The sequence below is a fragment of the Mercenaria mercenaria genome, chromosome 17 (assembly GCF_021730395.1).
Source record: "Mercenaria mercenaria strain notata chromosome 17, MADL_Memer_1, whole genome shotgun sequence".
In the NCBI taxonomy this organism is placed as follows: Eukaryota; Metazoa; Mollusca; class Bivalvia; order Venerida; family Veneridae; genus Mercenaria; species Mercenaria mercenaria.
In genome coordinates this window covers 18,528,566-18,547,970 of record NC_069377.1, presented here as the reverse complement: position 1 = coordinate 18,547,970, position 19,405 = coordinate 18,528,566, and the positions used below count along the sequence as shown (strand labels likewise).

At 33.2% G+C, this 19,405-nt stretch overlaps 1 protein-coding gene and 1 long non-coding RNA gene across 2 annotated transcripts in view; one reads left to right on the top strand and one right to left on the bottom strand.

Moving 5' to 3' along the window:
* LOC128549913 (uncharacterized) overlaps positions 1 to 18,753 on the bottom strand; it is a 41,488-nt gene extending 22,735 nt beyond the window's left edge. Inside the window, exon 1 of the mRNA XM_053527686.1 lies at positions 18,621 to 18,753. The gene's annotated coding sequence lies outside the window, so the exon portion shown is untranslated. The remainder of the gene's footprint in view (positions 1 to 18,620) is intronic.
* On the top strand, positions 1,142 to 4,876 carry LOC128550337 (uncharacterized). Its single transcript, XR_008368223.1, has 3 exons — positions 1,142 to 1,250; positions 2,042 to 2,121; positions 2,635 to 4,876. It is a non-coding gene; the product is annotated as an uncharacterized LOC128550337 (long non-coding RNA).
* Positions 18,754 to 19,405: the final 652 nt, after the last annotated feature.

Sequence of the window (19,405 nt, the reverse complement as noted above, 5' to 3'; positions counted from 1 at the left end):
GAAGATATTCCATAGTGTTGACCTGTCAACACTCCTACTTAAATGTCCAAGATTTCAATTTCTCCCAGAATTTCTGTTCAGAGGGTTAATGATTGGTCTGAAATTAGGGATCCTGGAAAACGTGGGATGGGCTCATGGGATGGGCTCGTGGGATGGGATGGGATGGGCTCAAGGACATGGGCTGAACTTATTTGCCCCTAACATTTTCTCAGATTCTTGAAGGTTTCTTAAGGTGAACAATTCTCTATTTATAAATAAATGATACTCCTGGGAATTCATGCCATACTGTCAATAAGATCTGGTCGAGAGTAACAAAATGGTTTAATGTCTGATTCTATAGGCTAATAACTGTAAATACATTTTCTTATTATTGTTACCATTATTATTGTTAATTCTCTTGATCCAGTCAGTAGTGCACTTAATAAAACAGTAATAATTTTAAAGTAATATTATGAAAAATAAAAACACGTAAAATGTATTTGAATATTAAAACAAAACAATTCGGTAGAATGAAGAATTATGAAGATAAAGGGTAAAATTACATGTATATATGTCACAGGGAGAAAAATGATGAATTCAGCAGTTGATCTCTTATAACCCAAGTCAGAGAATGAACCTACAACATTAATTTGTTTGATGAAATTAATTTTGAGAGAAAATATGAAATGGGAACTTATGATAAATCATTTTGAAAATAAAAGTTACTGAAAATAAAAAGAAAACAATATTTGACAAATTTCAATATAAAAAGATAACAGAAATGAATTTATTATATTAGACATATTATAATATATGAAAAGGGAGATTCTCAAACATATGGCAATTTTCAATTTATTGGTAATAGATTTTGATGTTTACATTAACACAAAATGGACAATAAATGACCATATGTGACGCACCATGACATTTTGGGTCCAAATTCGGCGTTACGTCATTTGAGAAAACATCGATTAAAGTTACGTCACAAAAAAAATGGTGGACGTTACCACGTGTTCGCGGCAATTAATGCATTTCTTGTTTTCAATAATACTCTACCTTGCCACAAGAAAAAAAATGAAGTGACATTTATCAACATTTCCGTGTTTTGCAATTCCGTTTCTTTAAAAAATTTAAATGATTGATAATTTATCGCCCTTTGAATCGACACGCCATTTGTAAACATCGAAGGCCGGAGAAAATGAAACTACCAAAAACAATTATTTGATGATTTATTCCGATTGTATAAAGAATGAAAGTTAGCGAATCTCAAGGTAAGTAAGTATTTAAGCGATATATAGTGTTAAAAATATTATTTGAGTTCATATCGTCAGTTTTGTCCGATATCTTTTCCAAAAATAGCCCGGATTTGACACTCATGACAGATTCGAGGTAGATTTAGCGCAGTTCACATTTTATTTACAAGTGTCAATATATTGTAGACTATATTTTATTTACTAAATCTGCCATGAATTCAACTTTTTTAAATCGGTTTTGACTCTTATTCAGTAGAATCTGTATGCAAGACAATTACATAAGACCTTGTGACTCTGGTGCCAGACAAAATTACAACAGTCAGTCATAATGTTATGTTACATATTAAAGTTAAAGCCCTGATCATTTTATAAATATAGCGATGCCATGAAAGTGACTGATTAGGAATACTTGAAACACATCTATTGTCAGATTCAACCACTAGTTTCTTACATGTAATTCAAATCAGTCCATACATAAAACTTCTACAAGGCATAAATATTGTTTTTACTTGGAAAGAGACAGTTTTTTCCAAAGCTTTTTCCAAAGCTTTTCATGTTAAATTTGCATACTGTTCACTTGGCCATTATTTCTGGATTCCTCACCATTTTGTACTGTTCTTGACAAGTGACTAAAAACCACTTAGTAAAATAAATAAACTTTAGATACATTTTGTTTTGAAAGCCTTGCCAGGAATTCAAACCTATTACTCTTTTTATAGAAGTCTTTGTGCTAAATATGTACTGAGCTAACTGCCCAGGACATTTTATCTCACATTTCAGCCTTTTTCAGTATTTTTTTCATTTTACAGATCAAACACTGAGGATTGTTTGGCTTGATGCAATGACCTTAAACAGTGAAATGATTTTCCACAAGCTGGATTTTATGGGGGTTTGTAAATTTCTTCATACATTTTTACAGTTACTATACTGCTAATCTAAGAAAGATAAAGACATTAAAGTAGCATAAACATAAATGATCTATTTCATTCATAACATTTTAAGAGAAATGATTTTGATTATAGACCCATTCAACAAATATGTGTAATATATTAAGAAGTGAATAAGTAATGCCATACAATAATTGAATATATCATGTATGTATTTTTTCATATTTTCAAAATTATTTTTACAGTATTTGTGTTTACATTAAGTTTGATTGCATGAATTGTATGTCTAGTCTGTAGGAATCTTAGCTAGTTTATGTATTCTTGAAAAACTACTTTTTCTGCATGAATACTGTAAGATTCTTGGATGAGTTTATACTTATCAAATCTGCTTTCATTCAGCTTCTAACAAAAATACTCTCTTAAGCTTAAAAGATGCTTTACAGTCTTATATTCTGTAACCTTATACTAATCTTATTAAAATGAAGTTCTAATGTTGATGAATTTTTGTTTTGCAGTGATGAAAGAACTATGAATATGTAAATGGGAATGAAACAGAAGGAATTGATATGTTCTACTGATCATCCAGCTGAAATCATGCCTGTGGAATAGAGTGCATGTCACAAATACTGATATGAGCAAATAACTCCATATTGCACAAATAATGTCATGTTTCCTGCCCTCATGACCTGAAAAAGTTAAAAAATTCTAGTTCAAATTACAAATGTGTTTCAAGAAAAAGTAAAACATAGTCAAGTGTGAGAAATATTGGGTAAAAGTAGTGTTTTGATGTCAGGACAGCTGTGAAGTTTTATGAGAAGCACTATCCTAATACAGAATTTAACTTATAAATTTTCCAAAACTGCATGCATGAAATACTAAGACATGTCTGTTGAATGAATCCTAGTTGTTTCAAAACTACAACATGTGTGACATTAAAGCACAACCTTTGGAGGAAACATTTTTAAAATCAAAACTGCCTTGCCAGTGTGAGTGTTGGAAGAATATTTCCAGAAATGGCAGAAAACTACCAATATAGCAGAAAATATTTGTTACTGGCTGAATATAATATATCTCATTTCAAGAATCAATCATGTTAATCCATGGTTATAGTTGTGTTAAAAGATATTTTTACATGACATGACCTTTGCAGAAATAGCTAATTGTTTTGCAAAACATTGTGAGTTGCCATGGTAACACAAATTTGACTTAAATTTAGATTTGTTTGATTATGTAAACAGCATGTGTCTTGTTTATATTCTGCTAATCAGACTATGTTCTGCAAGAAAATATCTTTTATGTGTAACCATCAACAAAACATGTTATAACACAAATCTGCCATAAAATGGCAGAGCTGTAATGCAGGTAGGCATATCAGGAAAATATGTAGTTCTGGAAGACAAGTTATATTACATAAAATGATGTTTGTTTTTTATAAATGATCATAATTGACCATTTGTGGTGTAAAACAAATGTATACTGAACAGATGCTAAATGAATGTTCTGATTCTCTCTGGAAAATTTACAAAAAACTACTATTTTAAGAAAATACTGCATTGTTGCCATGGTAACATTAATTTAACTTTTAAATTATTTTGAATATCATCATATGTAAACAACATCTTTCTTGTTTATATGTTATAGTTGTTAAGCTGTATTATGTTAGTGAATATATTTATCATATTCAATAATTGCATCAACAAAGCACTATGTTATTACACAAGCCTGCCTTAAAATGGCAATAGTTGTAAGTGAGAGAGGTGTATCTGAAAATTATGTATTTCTCAAACCATACTACATTAATTTTCACGGAATGATGTCTACTCTCTTACTTTTAAATAAGAAAACAGACAGCTTTTGATGTAAATATATGGAAAAACACTTCCAATATTCAATTTATTACAAAGAAGTTGCCAAAAATGTTAGTATTTGTGTAAGAAAATACCACATTATTGCCATGGTAATGTTAGTTTTTAGTTAGAAAATACCACATCGTTGCCATGGTAATGATTCACAGATCAGTATATCTAAGTCTTTTGAAATTTTAGCAAACTCACAGTTGATAATAACAGTCTAATAATCATATCTTCTTGCCTGATTTTCTTTCTTACTGTTTAATAGATAAGGTGTCTATAATAATAAGATTAATGTCCTAGTTTTTGGGATGTTGTCTAATTTGATATCAAATAAATTCTGTATCTTGTTCAAAAGAATGTCATAAAACAGTTGTCTGTAAACTGTTAGCACACTAGAAAAAGTAAATTGTGTATTTATTTCACATTCTATGTAATTTATTGCTAGATTCATCAAGAGACTGTTAAAAAAAGAGATTAAACAACAGTGTTGCTATAGAAACGATTTTTAGAACATAAATATTTTTATACTACATGAAAGAAAGAGACAAAAAGAAATACATTCCATTAATTGCATGTTGCTTTTGTTATTTTATCATGTATTTTATCTTGATATTATTAAAATATGGTGTCATTATTAAGATATACTGCCTCAATTTTGATACAGTTAGACAAAAACATGGTGTCCGAAAAGTGGTAATATCTCCATGACAACGACTGATTTGTGTTGTCAAATTGAAGATTTTTACTCAGAACGGATCAGTCTGTCAGATTAGCCCAAAACCCCATTTTTGACCAAAATTGCATTTGGACCCAAAATCTCATGCTCTGTCACATATATTTTGTTCCAAATAATTGCTTTTCAGTTCTACTTATCATAAAAAAAGATGTTTACATTAACACAAAGTGGACAATAAATGATTATATTTTGTTCAAAATAATTGCTTTTTTGCTTTACTTATAATGAGAAATGATGTTTACATTATCACCAAGTGGACAATAAATGATTATATTTTGTTCAAAATAATTGCTTTTTTGCTTTACTTATAATAAGAAATGATGTTTACATTATCACCAAGTGGACAATAAATGATTATATGTTGTTCAAAATAATTGCTTTTTTGCTTTACTTATGATGAAAAATACAGTCCATAAATTTTTCATCACTTATATTGGAACCGTAGAAGTACATTCTAACAAGTTAGAGGATTAAATGTTGGTATTTTCTTTCTTTGTTTTCCCTTCTTGGCGGCCAATACAGTGTGAGTCTCACTCTGGGAATTGTAATTACAGGCTGTGTCCCTGTTATCCTTAGCTGACCTCTTAATTGCCCAGTTGAACTTTTAATTCATGTTCCTCACTATATATTTCTCTGACCTTGGGCCCACGATCCCATGACCTTCAGCCCATCCCATCCCATCCCATGAGCCCATCCCACGAGCCCATCCCAGGTTTTCCAGGCTGCCCTGAAATTATAATAACATGGAATGCCAGAGAGTAACAGATAGCATCTTTAGATTGGCTTTTAATAACCCTAACAAATTACCAGCACCCTTCTCCACGGTCAGCTTTTGATATTGAGATGAACATTAGGTCAGTGGGTTTCATTGTATGAGGAATCAATGTTGTATTACTAAAGATGTATTTTGAAAGAGGAAATTTAATACACTTGAAATTCAAGTAAAGCATGTGAACCTATTTTGAAAGTTAAACAAATTAATCTTTACAATTAGAAGTTCATATTGGAGTTATAGTAAGAAATTGTTTCAAGGTACAGTAATACTTTGGATGTAATAATTACAAGTGACATTTAATATTTACCTAGAAAGTTATAAACTTTCTGACGAAATTGGCCTTTATTTGCCTAGAACATGACCTTAGTGTTGCTTTTGTAAGTTGAAATTATACATCAGAAATATAGCATGTAGTATTTTTATTTCAATGATATTGCAAAACAGAGAGAAATGTCTTCTGTGTGTACAATAGGTAACAGTTAAAGGCCACGCTCTACACTTTCGCACGCAAAACCACTGGTATCTTATATAGAATTTTATATCAAATAAACTCTATTTTGACAGGCGCCACTGTTCATTGTCAGGATTTTCATGCATTTTCATTGACAATTTAAGGTTGAAAGGTAGGACTGGAGCAGGTCTTTAACTGTTTTCTATGTAGAAACAACTAAATGTCACAGAAAAATATATGGTAACATGCTTTAAGTTAAATCCAACTTCAACTCATCGCCTAGCATTTTAAAAGAACTGTCTAATGATGGCACGGACCGTAGGATGCAGTTTTCAAGTCGATAGTACATGTATATCATTCGGTATCGCATGTTAACGTAAAGGGAAATTGAATATCTTTAGTAAGTTACAGAGAATACGGTATGTACTTGCACGCAAAACTTTAACTTGAATTTATTTTCTAAGTATAAAAGGGACATAAATCTGCTAATATAAAGGCTACAGTTATGGGACTTTTTCAATTTATTGCAAGAGCTGTTTTATTAAAGTTTTCTCATGACAAGGCACAAAAATTGCAAAAATTAAATATGTTCCTCCTATCAGTATAGCTAGTGACAATAACCTACCATATACTTTCTAAGACATTTCAGGATATGGTTTCTTACATTCGCATAACTGGCAAATACAAAATGCATGCATTTTCACCTGATTTTTTTTATAACATATAGAAAGTTTCATTAAATAAGTTCAAGCTATTGCATCATCCTTTCTTTTGTACACTTATTGAAACAATTAGACGGACGTGGACGGAATTAAGTCACCTAAAAGAAGTTTTAGTCACTTAATAAGAATTAGGGAATAAATTGAATTTACTATTACGTATTGTCTCCTGTAGCAACATAAGTACGGATTCGTATTAAAGCATGGACAGACAGACTGATGGAAGTAGTAAAACTATAAAAACCCTCTGGCGAAACAGGTAGAGACTAATACTAAATTTTCTTAGTTTCTTGTGTATAATAATTAAAAAAAACTTTCTCGAAAACAACTGTACTGTACAGTACTGTATACTGTACTGCCAATTGTTTTGCCAGATAAATTTTGCTTCAAGAATATAACTGATAAATACAATAAATTTATTTCGTAACTCTTTGGAAATGATGAAAAAGGCATAAAACATGTGGTCAGTAATTTATGTGAGATAAGGTCAAATAGCAGGCATACTATTCCATTTCTCGTGTTGATCAACACGGGCTTTGGCCGTGACAAGGGCTCTAGCGCAACAAAGATCATCATTATTTCTAATGCGAATAATGCACTGCTTTTCTGCCAGGAATTTTTCTGTGTTGACAAATTTACACCTTTTTCGAGTTCCCCCATCAGGCATATCCACTAGAGTCACTTCAAACAGCAAAGTTTCATCAATGGCAAAATCTTCGTTGGACTGCAGGACTCTCTCGATCTCGGACATAAATCTATCCGCAGTCAATTCTGTTAATTTTAAGAACGGGATGACAATGGAATAATCCAACGAGGGACTCTGTACTGTGAGTCTCATCAAATCCTCTGATTTAGTTCCCTTGGTAAGATCTTTGATGATCGCTGTAAATAATTTTCTGAGAGTAGACAGTACATCTTCCGTTACTTCAATATCTTTAAATGAGACATTGTATGTTGACGCAGTCGTTCTAAATTTTGGAATACGCTGTTCTTTCATCTTTGATATAGCGTAAACAACGGCATACATATAACATCTTGTAAAATTAATGACAAAGTTTTAACACAATACCGCTTATAAAGTAATGTTTACAATAATCAGACCATGTACATGTCAACTCATTCATTTCTATAGTATACTAGTCAGTCAGGTGTTTATCCGTCACACAATTTCGTGTAAGTTAGGTTTTTATCCATTCCTCATGTAAAGTGAGTTCGGTTATTTTCGAATAAAAGTTAGGTTTTTATCCCTTTTCTCGCTGTCAGTACATTTGAACATGCATTGTGTCAACATGTAGTGGGTTAACGACATAGTGTAAACGGGCCTATAAAGCAGTATATCTTTGCTTTCAAACAACAAAATAGTCGAGGCATCAAAAGCATAGAAGTATTTTTAAAGATTTTTTATAAATGTTTTCATTGAAAAAGTTGCCTTGTTCGTCGTTTTTCTACCTGAAAACACAAGGGCTGATATATTTAACATGGTAGATAGATATAACAACAGAAACATTCCTTTATACATCGTAATTACACAGAAAACAAAGTTGTATCGGCTTTACATCCGCCATGTTGGCACTGAGTTAGGGCCGCTGAACAGAGTTAAGATTATCCGGGTACATGGCGTGAGGTACATTTTCGTTCTTAATTTTTGTACATCTTTCATCAAAATTCAAAAAGGAAAAGTTTATTTGTAAAAATCATATTGCATCGTTAAACAAGAATATCTATGTCACATTTTCATCGTATTTTAATTACGGATTAGTTGAAGATTTTTCAGTAATATGATGGATTTTCTTGCATTTATCCATCGTCTGTGTACCGCTGAAAGAAAATGGCCGAATTTAATTTCAAGTTATTCTACAACTCTCTAATTTTTACTGAGATGTTATATAAATATTGTTTATTGATGCGAATCCTATTTTAATTCTTTATTTTGCCATTATTAAATGCATTTAGTTGTGGTAAAGAGTCTGGAGTCGATAATATGACCCAGTTTATATGTGTATCATGGAAGTCGTGTTATGTATACTGTATGCTTAGATCTGATCTACACAGTTGATCGCATATAACGACGTTTAACTGAAGTTCGGCATACTTTTGCAGATTAATGAATCCAACTAATTTTTCGTGATCCTGGGAAATATTGAGATAATTTATTTATATAGACAGTGTCCCCACTCGCTATCGACACTCGAAAGACCAAAGTGGTGGGGGCAATTTCCGATGAAATATTCATCGATGCCGACTGTTTACGTGCTACTGGCTAGCGTCCACCAAATGCGGACAACCACCAAACCGGACAGTCCTGTAAACGCTTTTTTTGGTCTTTAACCTTTTTAATCTGTTTACGATCAAATGGATGCTTGATTTTCAACAACAGGGCAAAGTTACAACAGTTAAATTTAAGTATTTTACAAGAAATGCTACATTTCATTTCGTCTGCACTCACGAAGCATGTTAACATGTTGGGGAAGTCGGAAGTGGCGCGATGCGCATGCGCAGTATTTCCGTGAGGTCCCGCCATAAAATCTAAAGGTCCCATGCAAATTTGAGGTAAGCAGACGAGACGTTTAGTAAACACTTACATCGGGAAAATACAGCTTTGATAATTTAGTGCATGACTTTTACACACCCTAAAACACATTTTCATATCAAAATATTCATTTCGAAAAGTGAAATTTTAAAATATTTGGTTGGGAGAGATACGATCAAATTTATAGATTCAAGAGAGGTAATTCGTACAATTCTTGGACTCAGACACTGTACGACTATTTTCCATTGGTTGAAAATAAAGTTTAATTCAATGTTGAATGTAAATTGAAAATCAATAAAGTGACAACTTGCTGTCCAGAAACATGGTACTGTTAGACCTTAAAATAACGTGATTCGGTGGCCCTTTGTGCGGGCCGCAAAAAGTACTTGACCTAATTTTAGAAGTAAACAAATTAGCTCTTTAGGTAGGAGGAGAAACTAGCTTTGTTCACATGAAATTTCAACCACTAGATATATCTATTTCCCGAGTTATCGTGAAAAATATTCCAAAAGTGTCCGGTTGTAGGACGCTAGCCAGTATGGGTTTAAATGCCGATAGTTTCATAAATTGTTCAGAATTTTCACATAAACTTGTATTTATCGAAAGGGGACTCGTTTCCTCCTCATTGTTTTATGTAAAAAATTTATCAAGTGATATCCAAAATTACGAATTTTCTGATGAGTTTAACTGTGTATGTGCTGTATCACGCGCGCGCTATAAAACCCAGCGCTATATATGAATGTGTACTGTGATTTATCCTCCATTGTTTTTGGTCTATTCAAATTTTTGACGTTTAGATTGCCAGTCCCAAACTTAAATTAATCGAGTGTTGAATTATTTTGACTATATGAATGCTAATGAGCCAAACAACAAGTTGTTGTCTAATTATTTTAATTATATATATGTATTTGCCGTGCTTAAAAACAAAAACAAAACAAAAAATATCCATAATTATGCCCTGTTTGGTGGGCTTTAGAATATTTGTATTTGCCTAATGGGCTGTTTGTCTGGCCATTGTACTGAATTGGTGCCAATCAACAAATTTTATCCATAATTATGCCCTGTTTGGTGGGCTTTAGAATATTTGTATTTGCCTAATGGGCTGTTTGTCTGGCCATTGTACCGAATTGGTGCCAATCAACAAATTTTATCCATAATTATGCCCTGTTTGGTGGGCTTTAGAATATTTGTATTTGCCTAATGGGCTGTTTGTCTGGCCATTGTACCGAATTGGTGCCAATCAACAAATTTTATCCATAATTATGCCCTGTTTGGTGGGCTGCAGAATATTTGTATTTGCCTAATGGGCTGTTTGTCTGGCCATTGTACCGAATTGGTGCCAATCAACAAATTTTATCCATAATTATGCCCTGTTTGGTGGGCTGCAGAATATTTGTATTTGCCTAATGGGCTGTTTGTCTGGCCATTGTACCGAATTGGTGCCAGTCAACAAATTTTATCCATAATTATGCCCTGTTTGGTGGGCTTTAGAATATTTGTATTTGCCTAATGGGCTGTTTGTCTGGCCATTGTACCGAATTGGTGCCAGTCAACAAATTTTATCCTTAATTATGCCCTGTTTGGTGGGCTGCAGAATATTTGTATTTGCCTAATGGGCTGTTTGTCTGGCCATTGTACCGAATTGGTGCCAGTCAACAAATTTTATCCTTAATTATGCCCTGTTTGGTGGGCTGCAGAATATTTGTATTTGCCTAATGTGGGCTTTGTCTGGCCATTGTACCGAATTGGTGCCAATCAAAAAATTTTGTCTGCAATTATATGTTTGTATATAATACTTCCGAATTTCCTTCCGGGGATACAAATATATAATACATGTATATATTGTTTCCGATTATCCGGAATGATCACAATATTGTTGACTTGCCATTATGCCTTGCTGGCGTGCAGTCAAATGTTTATATACAGGCTTTATCTGGCCATGATCACAATAATGTTGACTTGCCTTTATGCTTTGCTGGCGTGCAGTCAAATTTTATATACAGACTTTGTGGTGCCGGCAAAATTATCTTTTTTTATATCATCGTTATATTTATATATTATACGATATTACAAAATTTACATATATATTATTTATTAAATTGTTCGGATTGATTGTTGTAATATTGGTATGTCATTATCCAATTTTGAGTGTAATGTTGGCTTTCTATACGATACTCATTAAATTTCCCAATTTCTACGGACTAGTAGACTTTACAACACGTACCCTTGTTTTTTACCGCATTTATTAATTTGCAGGTTATATTAATTTGTATAATTTGAATTTTATTTTTCAATTTTCAAGAATGTTCCCTATAATGCTTTAAATTTATTTTCAGTATGTACGATAGGTATATAATAGTTATCAACTATATTTGCCACTTAGCCTCTCCTCCCCCCTTCCCCCATCCTCCCCAAAGAAATTAGTATATTAGAATTATAATTTTCCTTTCATGTTGATTGACATCATGCCTCGAGCGAGACGTGGTCGTGGGAGAGCACTCCGAAATCAAGTACAGTATATGCGGCAGAGGCCAGACCACCACCACTTCCACAGCAACCACCACAAATTCCACCAGACCTGAATCTACCTTCACAACATCTCCCACATCAAAACATGTTACCTCATCTGCAAGAAGACATCCCTCAACCCCAACCACCTCATCTGAATCTACATGACATCCACCAACAGCCGTTGGAACCAGATGACATGCAGCCTGCACTTCAAGCTATTCCACAACAGATGCCGCCATTGCCTCAGCCTGGTAATGTTTTTAACTCTGTTTGTAACGATATATCGTTACATGTTTCAAATCAATTAAAGCAAAAAATATGGAATGGTGAATTTGTAAATTTAGCTCTGTTATCGTTCAAACAGCCCGAGCCGGAACAAGAAATCATTCCGTTAAATAATGGTCTTCTTGGATTCAAACCAAACACAAGTAACGAAAAAGTAATTTCCATTGAAAAATGGACTGATTTATTTCTGATATATTTTAACATATATATTGATCGTCATCCTACCCAGTCTAAGTCTTTACTGCATTATATGCATACAATACGTTTAGCCTCAAAAAGGCATCCAACAGGCTGGGTCTCTTACGACCAACAGTTTCGCATCCGCAAAGCTAGTAATCCGGCCTCAGATTGGGCCACCGTTGGTGCGGAACTGTGGTTGATATGCATGGTTTCGCCACCGTCCAATCAGCCCGCTACCAACATAAATGTCAAAAATGTAAGGCTCAGCATCCACCTGTTTCCTGTGCCAAATTAGTTAATTTTGCTAATTTCAGAGGAAGATCTCAAGGACCAAGACGGCGATTCATTTCTCCGCAAAAGTCTATGGGCATTAGGCCATACTCCGGTCAAAACTGACATAATAAAAATATATTTGGATTTATATACAAATAAAAAAGAATATAATTCTTTTCGCTTAAACGTAGTGAATTAGAAAAGAATTGTTTCCCCTCGTATTGTTCCTGACGGACCACTGCGGGGCGCTATTTCGCGCTCTGTTGAGCACGATTTTCTCACATTGCGGAGTGGTTAGTTCACTTCAGCGCTTTGTCACTCGACTGTCAACATGTCCGTAGAAAATTTTTAATATTAAGTTTTAATACTTTAAATGTGCGTGTTCCACTTTGTATATAAATATTATACACTGAACGGATTTCGAGGCGCGATAATTGTATGTCGATTAGCTATATAGAAAATCACTTGGATTTTTAAAAATCGGTTCAGTGTATACGAGAAGTGAATGTAATTTCATGGTATTATTTTCATTGGGTACATAAAGTAACCTGTCGATTATAGTTAACTTAATATTATGAGTGAAATGAAAAATATTCGTCAATTTATTTTCGAATAATATGCATAATGTTGTATTTATATTTATGATGATTATATACGAATGTTTTGTACATGTTCAGTTGACAACCAAGTCGCTTACAACAAATTAAACTATTATTCATTGAAATGTTGTTCGTATTATATTATGATACTTAACATTATGGTAACGTTATATTGTGATAGCTCATGTCCGTTGGGTACGATTTGAGGGGATGCAATTTACTTATATAATGGTTTCAAATCAGGATTTCATCTTAATTATTCTGGCCCACGGATCCCTATTTTTTCCAAAAATTTAACATCTGTTAATAATCACCCAGAAGTATTGAAAGACAAACTTCAAACTGAGGTTGATCTAGACCGTATTTTAGGCCCCTTTTCTAAATCAAAATCAAAGCCTTGAGATGTCTGATGGTTGCTGGTTTTGCTAGATTTATTTTCTGTATTAATTCCAATCTATAAATATACATGTATAAGACCTTACATGACCTAATCTAAATTGACAGCTGGAAGTCAGTGATGTAACAATGAGCTGGAATACCTTATCTTTGATAGATCTTGTATAATCTAAATGGTCAGTGTGAATGGATAGAGGTTGGATAAGAACTGCTTGATCATTGATAATTTATCCGCATTGTTCATGAATGGGACTACTTTTTGTAGCACATGAACATGCATCCTTTGGATGTAATTTGGAATCAAATAAAGATGCTATATGATTGTCAAAAATACACTTAACTTTGGTAGCGGGATAAACCCGCAACCAAAAACCATTATCTAATCTGAGAATTAATCCAGTTGGCCTAGTGCCAAAGAAAACTGGAGGTTGGCGTCTAATTTCTAACCTCTCTTATCCGGTAGGTTTTTCTGTAAATGATTTTATTGACCCTGAAATTTGTTCAGTACAGTACTCTAAATTTGATAATGCCATAGAAATTATACAGCGTTTAGGAAAATCTGCCCTTATGGCAAAAAAGAATACTAAATCAGCTTTCAATCTTTGCCCCGTGTACCTAGGTGATTTTGATCTTTTAGATATTTATTTTGATAATAAGTACTATATACAAAAAATGTTACCGCAAGGAGCTTCCAATTCCTGTTCAATTTTCGAAAAGTTCGCAACATTCATTCAGTGGTCTGTTTCAAAAAAAGCAAATTCAAAAAACATTGACCATTTTCTGGATTATTTCTTTTTCGCTTCAGTGAATAACAGCAATAACTGTCAAAAACTTTTAGATATTTTCGATTTCATTTGTCAGGACATGGGAGTGCCTGTAAATGATGAAAGACTGAAGGTCCAACTACAAAAATGGTATATTTAGGATTAGAAATTGACACAATTGAAGGAACAATAAAAATTCCAAAAGACAAAATTAAGACAGCTAAGATTTTATTGACAGACGCCTTTCATTCTAAAAAATGACACTTAAAAAACTACAGTCCATGGTTGGTCTTTTAAATTTTTTCGCTAAAGCTATTCCATCAGGAAGGGCTTTCAACTGTAGGTTTTATGAGGCTATGTCTCGTGTTAAAAAACCTTTTCATTTAATTAGGATATCTTTGGGAATGAAAGAAGACTTAAAAGTCTGGCTTATTTTTATTGATCAGTTCAATGGACATACCATATTCAGTGACCTTCAGTGGTTTTCCAGTGTTACATTGGAATTATTTACAGACGCATCAGGTTCAAGATCTTTAGGATGTGGGGCATATTTTCAAGGAAGCTGGTTATATTTTCAGTGGCCATCTCATTGGGATGATAATATCTTTAAAGATATCACTTACTTAGAATTGATCCCTATTATCTTAGCATTTTTCACATGGGGGACTCATTTACAAGGGAAGAAAATAACACTGAGGTCAGACAATAATTCAGTGGTAGATATTATTAACAAAAAATCATCCCGAAATAATAGAGTAATGTTTTTGATCCGCCAGTTAACTGTATCTCTCCTTCTGAACAATATACAGGTTAAAGCTGTACAAATATCTGGTAAAGTTTAATCAAATATTTGATGCTATAAGTCGATTTCAGTGGACCCGCCTGTGGAGCCTTCTTCCGGATCAGGCATCCAGAATTTCTACGCAAATCCCAGAAACATTTCTACATATTTTCAACCTGAAATAAACATTCTCATCCTGGCTTCTCTTTCGGAAAATACCCGCAAAGTCTACAATAGCGGAAAAGCTTCATTTGAACATTTTAGATCAAATATGTTTTATGAACGAATTTAGCTCCCGCCTTTATATCACTTCGTTGAATACATAGCTTTTATGTCCCAGAATAATTACTCATTTAAAACTGTCAATTGTCATATTGCGGCAATCAGTTACTACAATAAAATTCATAGTTTTACTGATCAAAATGAATCATTTATTGTTAAGCGTATGCTTACTGGTCTGACTAGGCTTCAAAGGCATAAAGACAATAGATTACCTATTACCCTTCCTATGCTTTCGCAAAAAAATTGCCAAATTTAATTCATGTATGTTCATCTCGTAATGAAGCGTGCTTGTTTTCAGTTGCATATTCACTAGCATTTAGTGCTTTATTAAGAGTAAGTGAAATATCGTTACCAAACAGATCAACTAACAATTATGCCCTACAATTCAATGATGTTAAAGTAACGCCTTCCAATGTAAGGCTGTTACTTCGCGGTTCAAAAACTGACCAACTAGGTAAGGGTGCCGAAATTGTCATTCAGTTTTCACAAAGAAACAAATTTCTTCATGATGCCTTACAAAGTTATTTATTATGCAGACCACTCTTTCAAGGATTATTTCTTTGCCATTTCGATGGCTCCCCTGTTACATCCTACCAGTTTAATCAGATCCTTAAAAAAGTTTTCGGGAATGCCGACCACTTACTTCAAATCACATAGCTTTCGAATTAGCGGAGCAACATATTTGCATAGTTTAGGCCGATCGGATGATGAAATCAAAGCTTTAGGTCGTTGGAAAACAAATGCATACAAAAGTTACATACGTTTAAACATTCCAGACATGAATATTAGTATTTAATCTATTTATTATAAAAGTCAATAAGACTCTTTTTAGATCACTTCAAAGTCTGGGTGACTGGCTCCTCATTGATCAGAGATGCATTTTGGAGGTCTCAGCACAGACCGGACGGTGTACATTTAGGCTTAGAGTGTATAGGCGGCTCCATTCTTTGGGATTTCCAGCCCGGAATGAAAATCGAACACATTTGTCTCGGGTTAAACGGCTTAATTACAACTCCCCATCCTTTACCAAAATTTTTTGTTACTCACTGCGCTGGAAACGATATTGGACAGACACGTTTATCTTTTATTGTTAGGTATTTAAAAACCTTATTTCATGATCTTGTTTCCAATTATCCTGGAATATTATTTGTTTGGTCGGCCATTTTACCTCGTATCGCTTATCGAAATGAAACTGGCATCTCATTATAAGCTTGAGAAGGCCCGAAAAAGAATTAATAGTTGCACAGGTACTTACCTTACGAGACAAAGCGGGGCTTATATTCAGTATCCTGATATCATTGAAAATTCCCCAGAACTATTTAGAGATGGCATTCATCTGTCAGACATAGGAAATGACATTTTCCTTAATATTTTACAAGGTGCTCTCTTCCATTTTGCAACGACACCTAATAGGTTTTTTCCTTCTAATTCCTGGTATTTCGTCAATCAGATTGGCATTTTTTGTTTGTGGCTTCATCTTTGACAACGTTCTGTTCCGCATATATCTTGGGGATTTATGGCGGGTCACGAACATAAATGGTTATGGACTCATTTGTGTTCGTGCCTTGGCATTTGCCAGCACGTTGTCTGTTTTTCAATTCATAGTAGATGTGAATAACATATTATACTTCCGATATCCGGAGTGTAATTTTTGTTTCTTTTCAACATGTTTCCGAAATTCCGGAGCAAACAATTATATCAATACATTATTTCCGATAATTCCGGAATAAATATTCACATTGCATAATATTTCCGATTTTCCGGAATTTATACAAACTACAAATGTTTTCTATATTATTTCCGATTTTTCCGGATTTCCTACATGTCATTATTTCCGATTGTCCGGAATGACAAACTATTTTACAATCTTTCATGTTGTAAAAAGCCATGAACAATCAATGCCAAAACATCAAGATTTACATATATCAATTAATAAATTGTTTTTAACTGATCGAAAGCTTAATGTTTTTTTTATGTGCTACCTCCCTTTTCTGATAAGTAGTATTATGGAAATCTTCAGTATTTCTATAGTGCATGTTATTCGAAAGGGAGCCAACTCCGTCGTCCTTACCTACCAATTAACGATTATCCAACCTTCCCCCGTCACTGTTGGACAATTTGTTGAAAACAGGTACGTTTTCGTTCTTAATTTTTGTACATCTTTCATCAAAATTCATTGGAAAGGAAAAGTTTATTTGTAAACCCACCCACCCTCTCCTTGTATCATATACTTCTTTCTGCTGCTGTTTTATATCTATTTCCAGCTTTCATTCTGACGATATGTACATGAAGCAAAAAACTTGATACACTCTCAACGTCATGGCTGTCTGGACAACCTGTGCTGATCCTGTTTCATAGTGGACACTTAAAGACATTCCGTGTTGTTACAGACTGGAATTTTTCTATAACTTTATTTCAGTGTTAAATTGAAGCAGGGATATTAACTCTAAATAATGGGCATTTGCCAGCACGTTGTCTGTTTTTCAATTCATAGTAGATGTGAATAACATATTATACTTCCGATATCCGGAGTGTAATTTTTGTTTCTTTTCATGTTTCCGAATTTCCGGAGCAAACAATTATATCAATACATTATTTCCGATAATTCCGGAATAAATATTCATATTGCATAATATTTCCGATTTTTCGGAATTTATACAAACTACAAATGTTTTCTATATTATTTCCGATTTTTCCGGATTTCCTACATGTCATTATTTCCGATTGTCCGGAATGACAAACCATTTTACAATCTTTCATGTTGTAAAAAGCCATGAACAATCGATGCCAAAACATCAAGATTTACATATATCAATTAATAAATTGTTTTTAACTGATCGAAAGCTTAATGGTTTTTTTTATGTGCTACCTCCCTTTTCTGATAAACAATATTGTAACCATATTATTGGAATCAAAACATTAAAGATAGGATCGAATTCCATTTAAAATATTAAAGGGCAAGAACTTACTTCGTTTAAACAGTGAAGGACAAGAACAAAACGTTGAATGAAAGGCAGATACGAATTTCGTTTAAAATATTAAAGGCCAAATCCACACTTTGATCAAACATTTAAGGACAGGAACATATTTTGATCAATGAATTTCAGTTGAAACATCGGGCCAGGCTATATTTACATCTGATAGAAATACATTTGTGATGTTTCTTAAAATTTCAAACATATTTTAACAAACGATTGGAGAGAGAAACAAGAAAAAAGAAAATAATAAAACGGAATGAAATAACAGAAAAAAACTAAAGAAATGGATGAACAAGAAAAGAGACAAAATACATCTATTAATTGATTTATGTAAATATTATGTTATACTAGTACATGTATATTTCGCATATGATAAAGTTATACTGACCTGAACAGATAATAAAGTTGAATGGTAAATACTGAGAAAGAGGTGAGGACCAGTAAACTCCACAAGACTTTGACAATAACCTGGCGTGACGTCACAATTTTTGTTATACCGTGCAATGAGCTCGACTCGGCCATATCCTGAAACGTTATCAGATGCAACGAAGTTTTAATTAAGAGGTATGTAATTATGACGTAAGTAAGATCATGTTATTATGTATAGGTTAAAAATATTTTATAAACCCTCTAACATTTGCGCTAAGGGTGGAGAAATCAACAAACATAAAATGTGGTTAAATGGTCATATGAAATGACCTTGTTTTTTTTTCACATCAGAAAAGTAGAAAAAAACATATAATATATGTTTATTGTATGAAAGAAACAGGTTTCTGATGTTTTTTTACAAGTCAAAATAAATTTACAAACGTAAATAAAATGTGAAAGTTCCTTTAGAGATGGCATTGGCAAAATCAGATTATTATTAAAATAATTATGAGCAAGCTATGTCGGTTCTTGTATATCCATGCATCCCAACAGAACAATTTTAGGTAACCATATCCAACAGAAACAAATTTTCAAAATTTCAAGTTTCATTAGCAAAATTAAAGCTTAGAATAAAATAAAATCACGTCCCTCAAGAAAAACTTTCCCCAAGTTACTGTTTTAACGGTTGTTCAACGTTTCAAAAGATACGGCATTAAAAACAGAATTCAACAATTAATTCATTTTATTTGGTCTAATTACAATCCCATTTTTTATAAATGTGAAATTGCCTGCAATCCGATATAG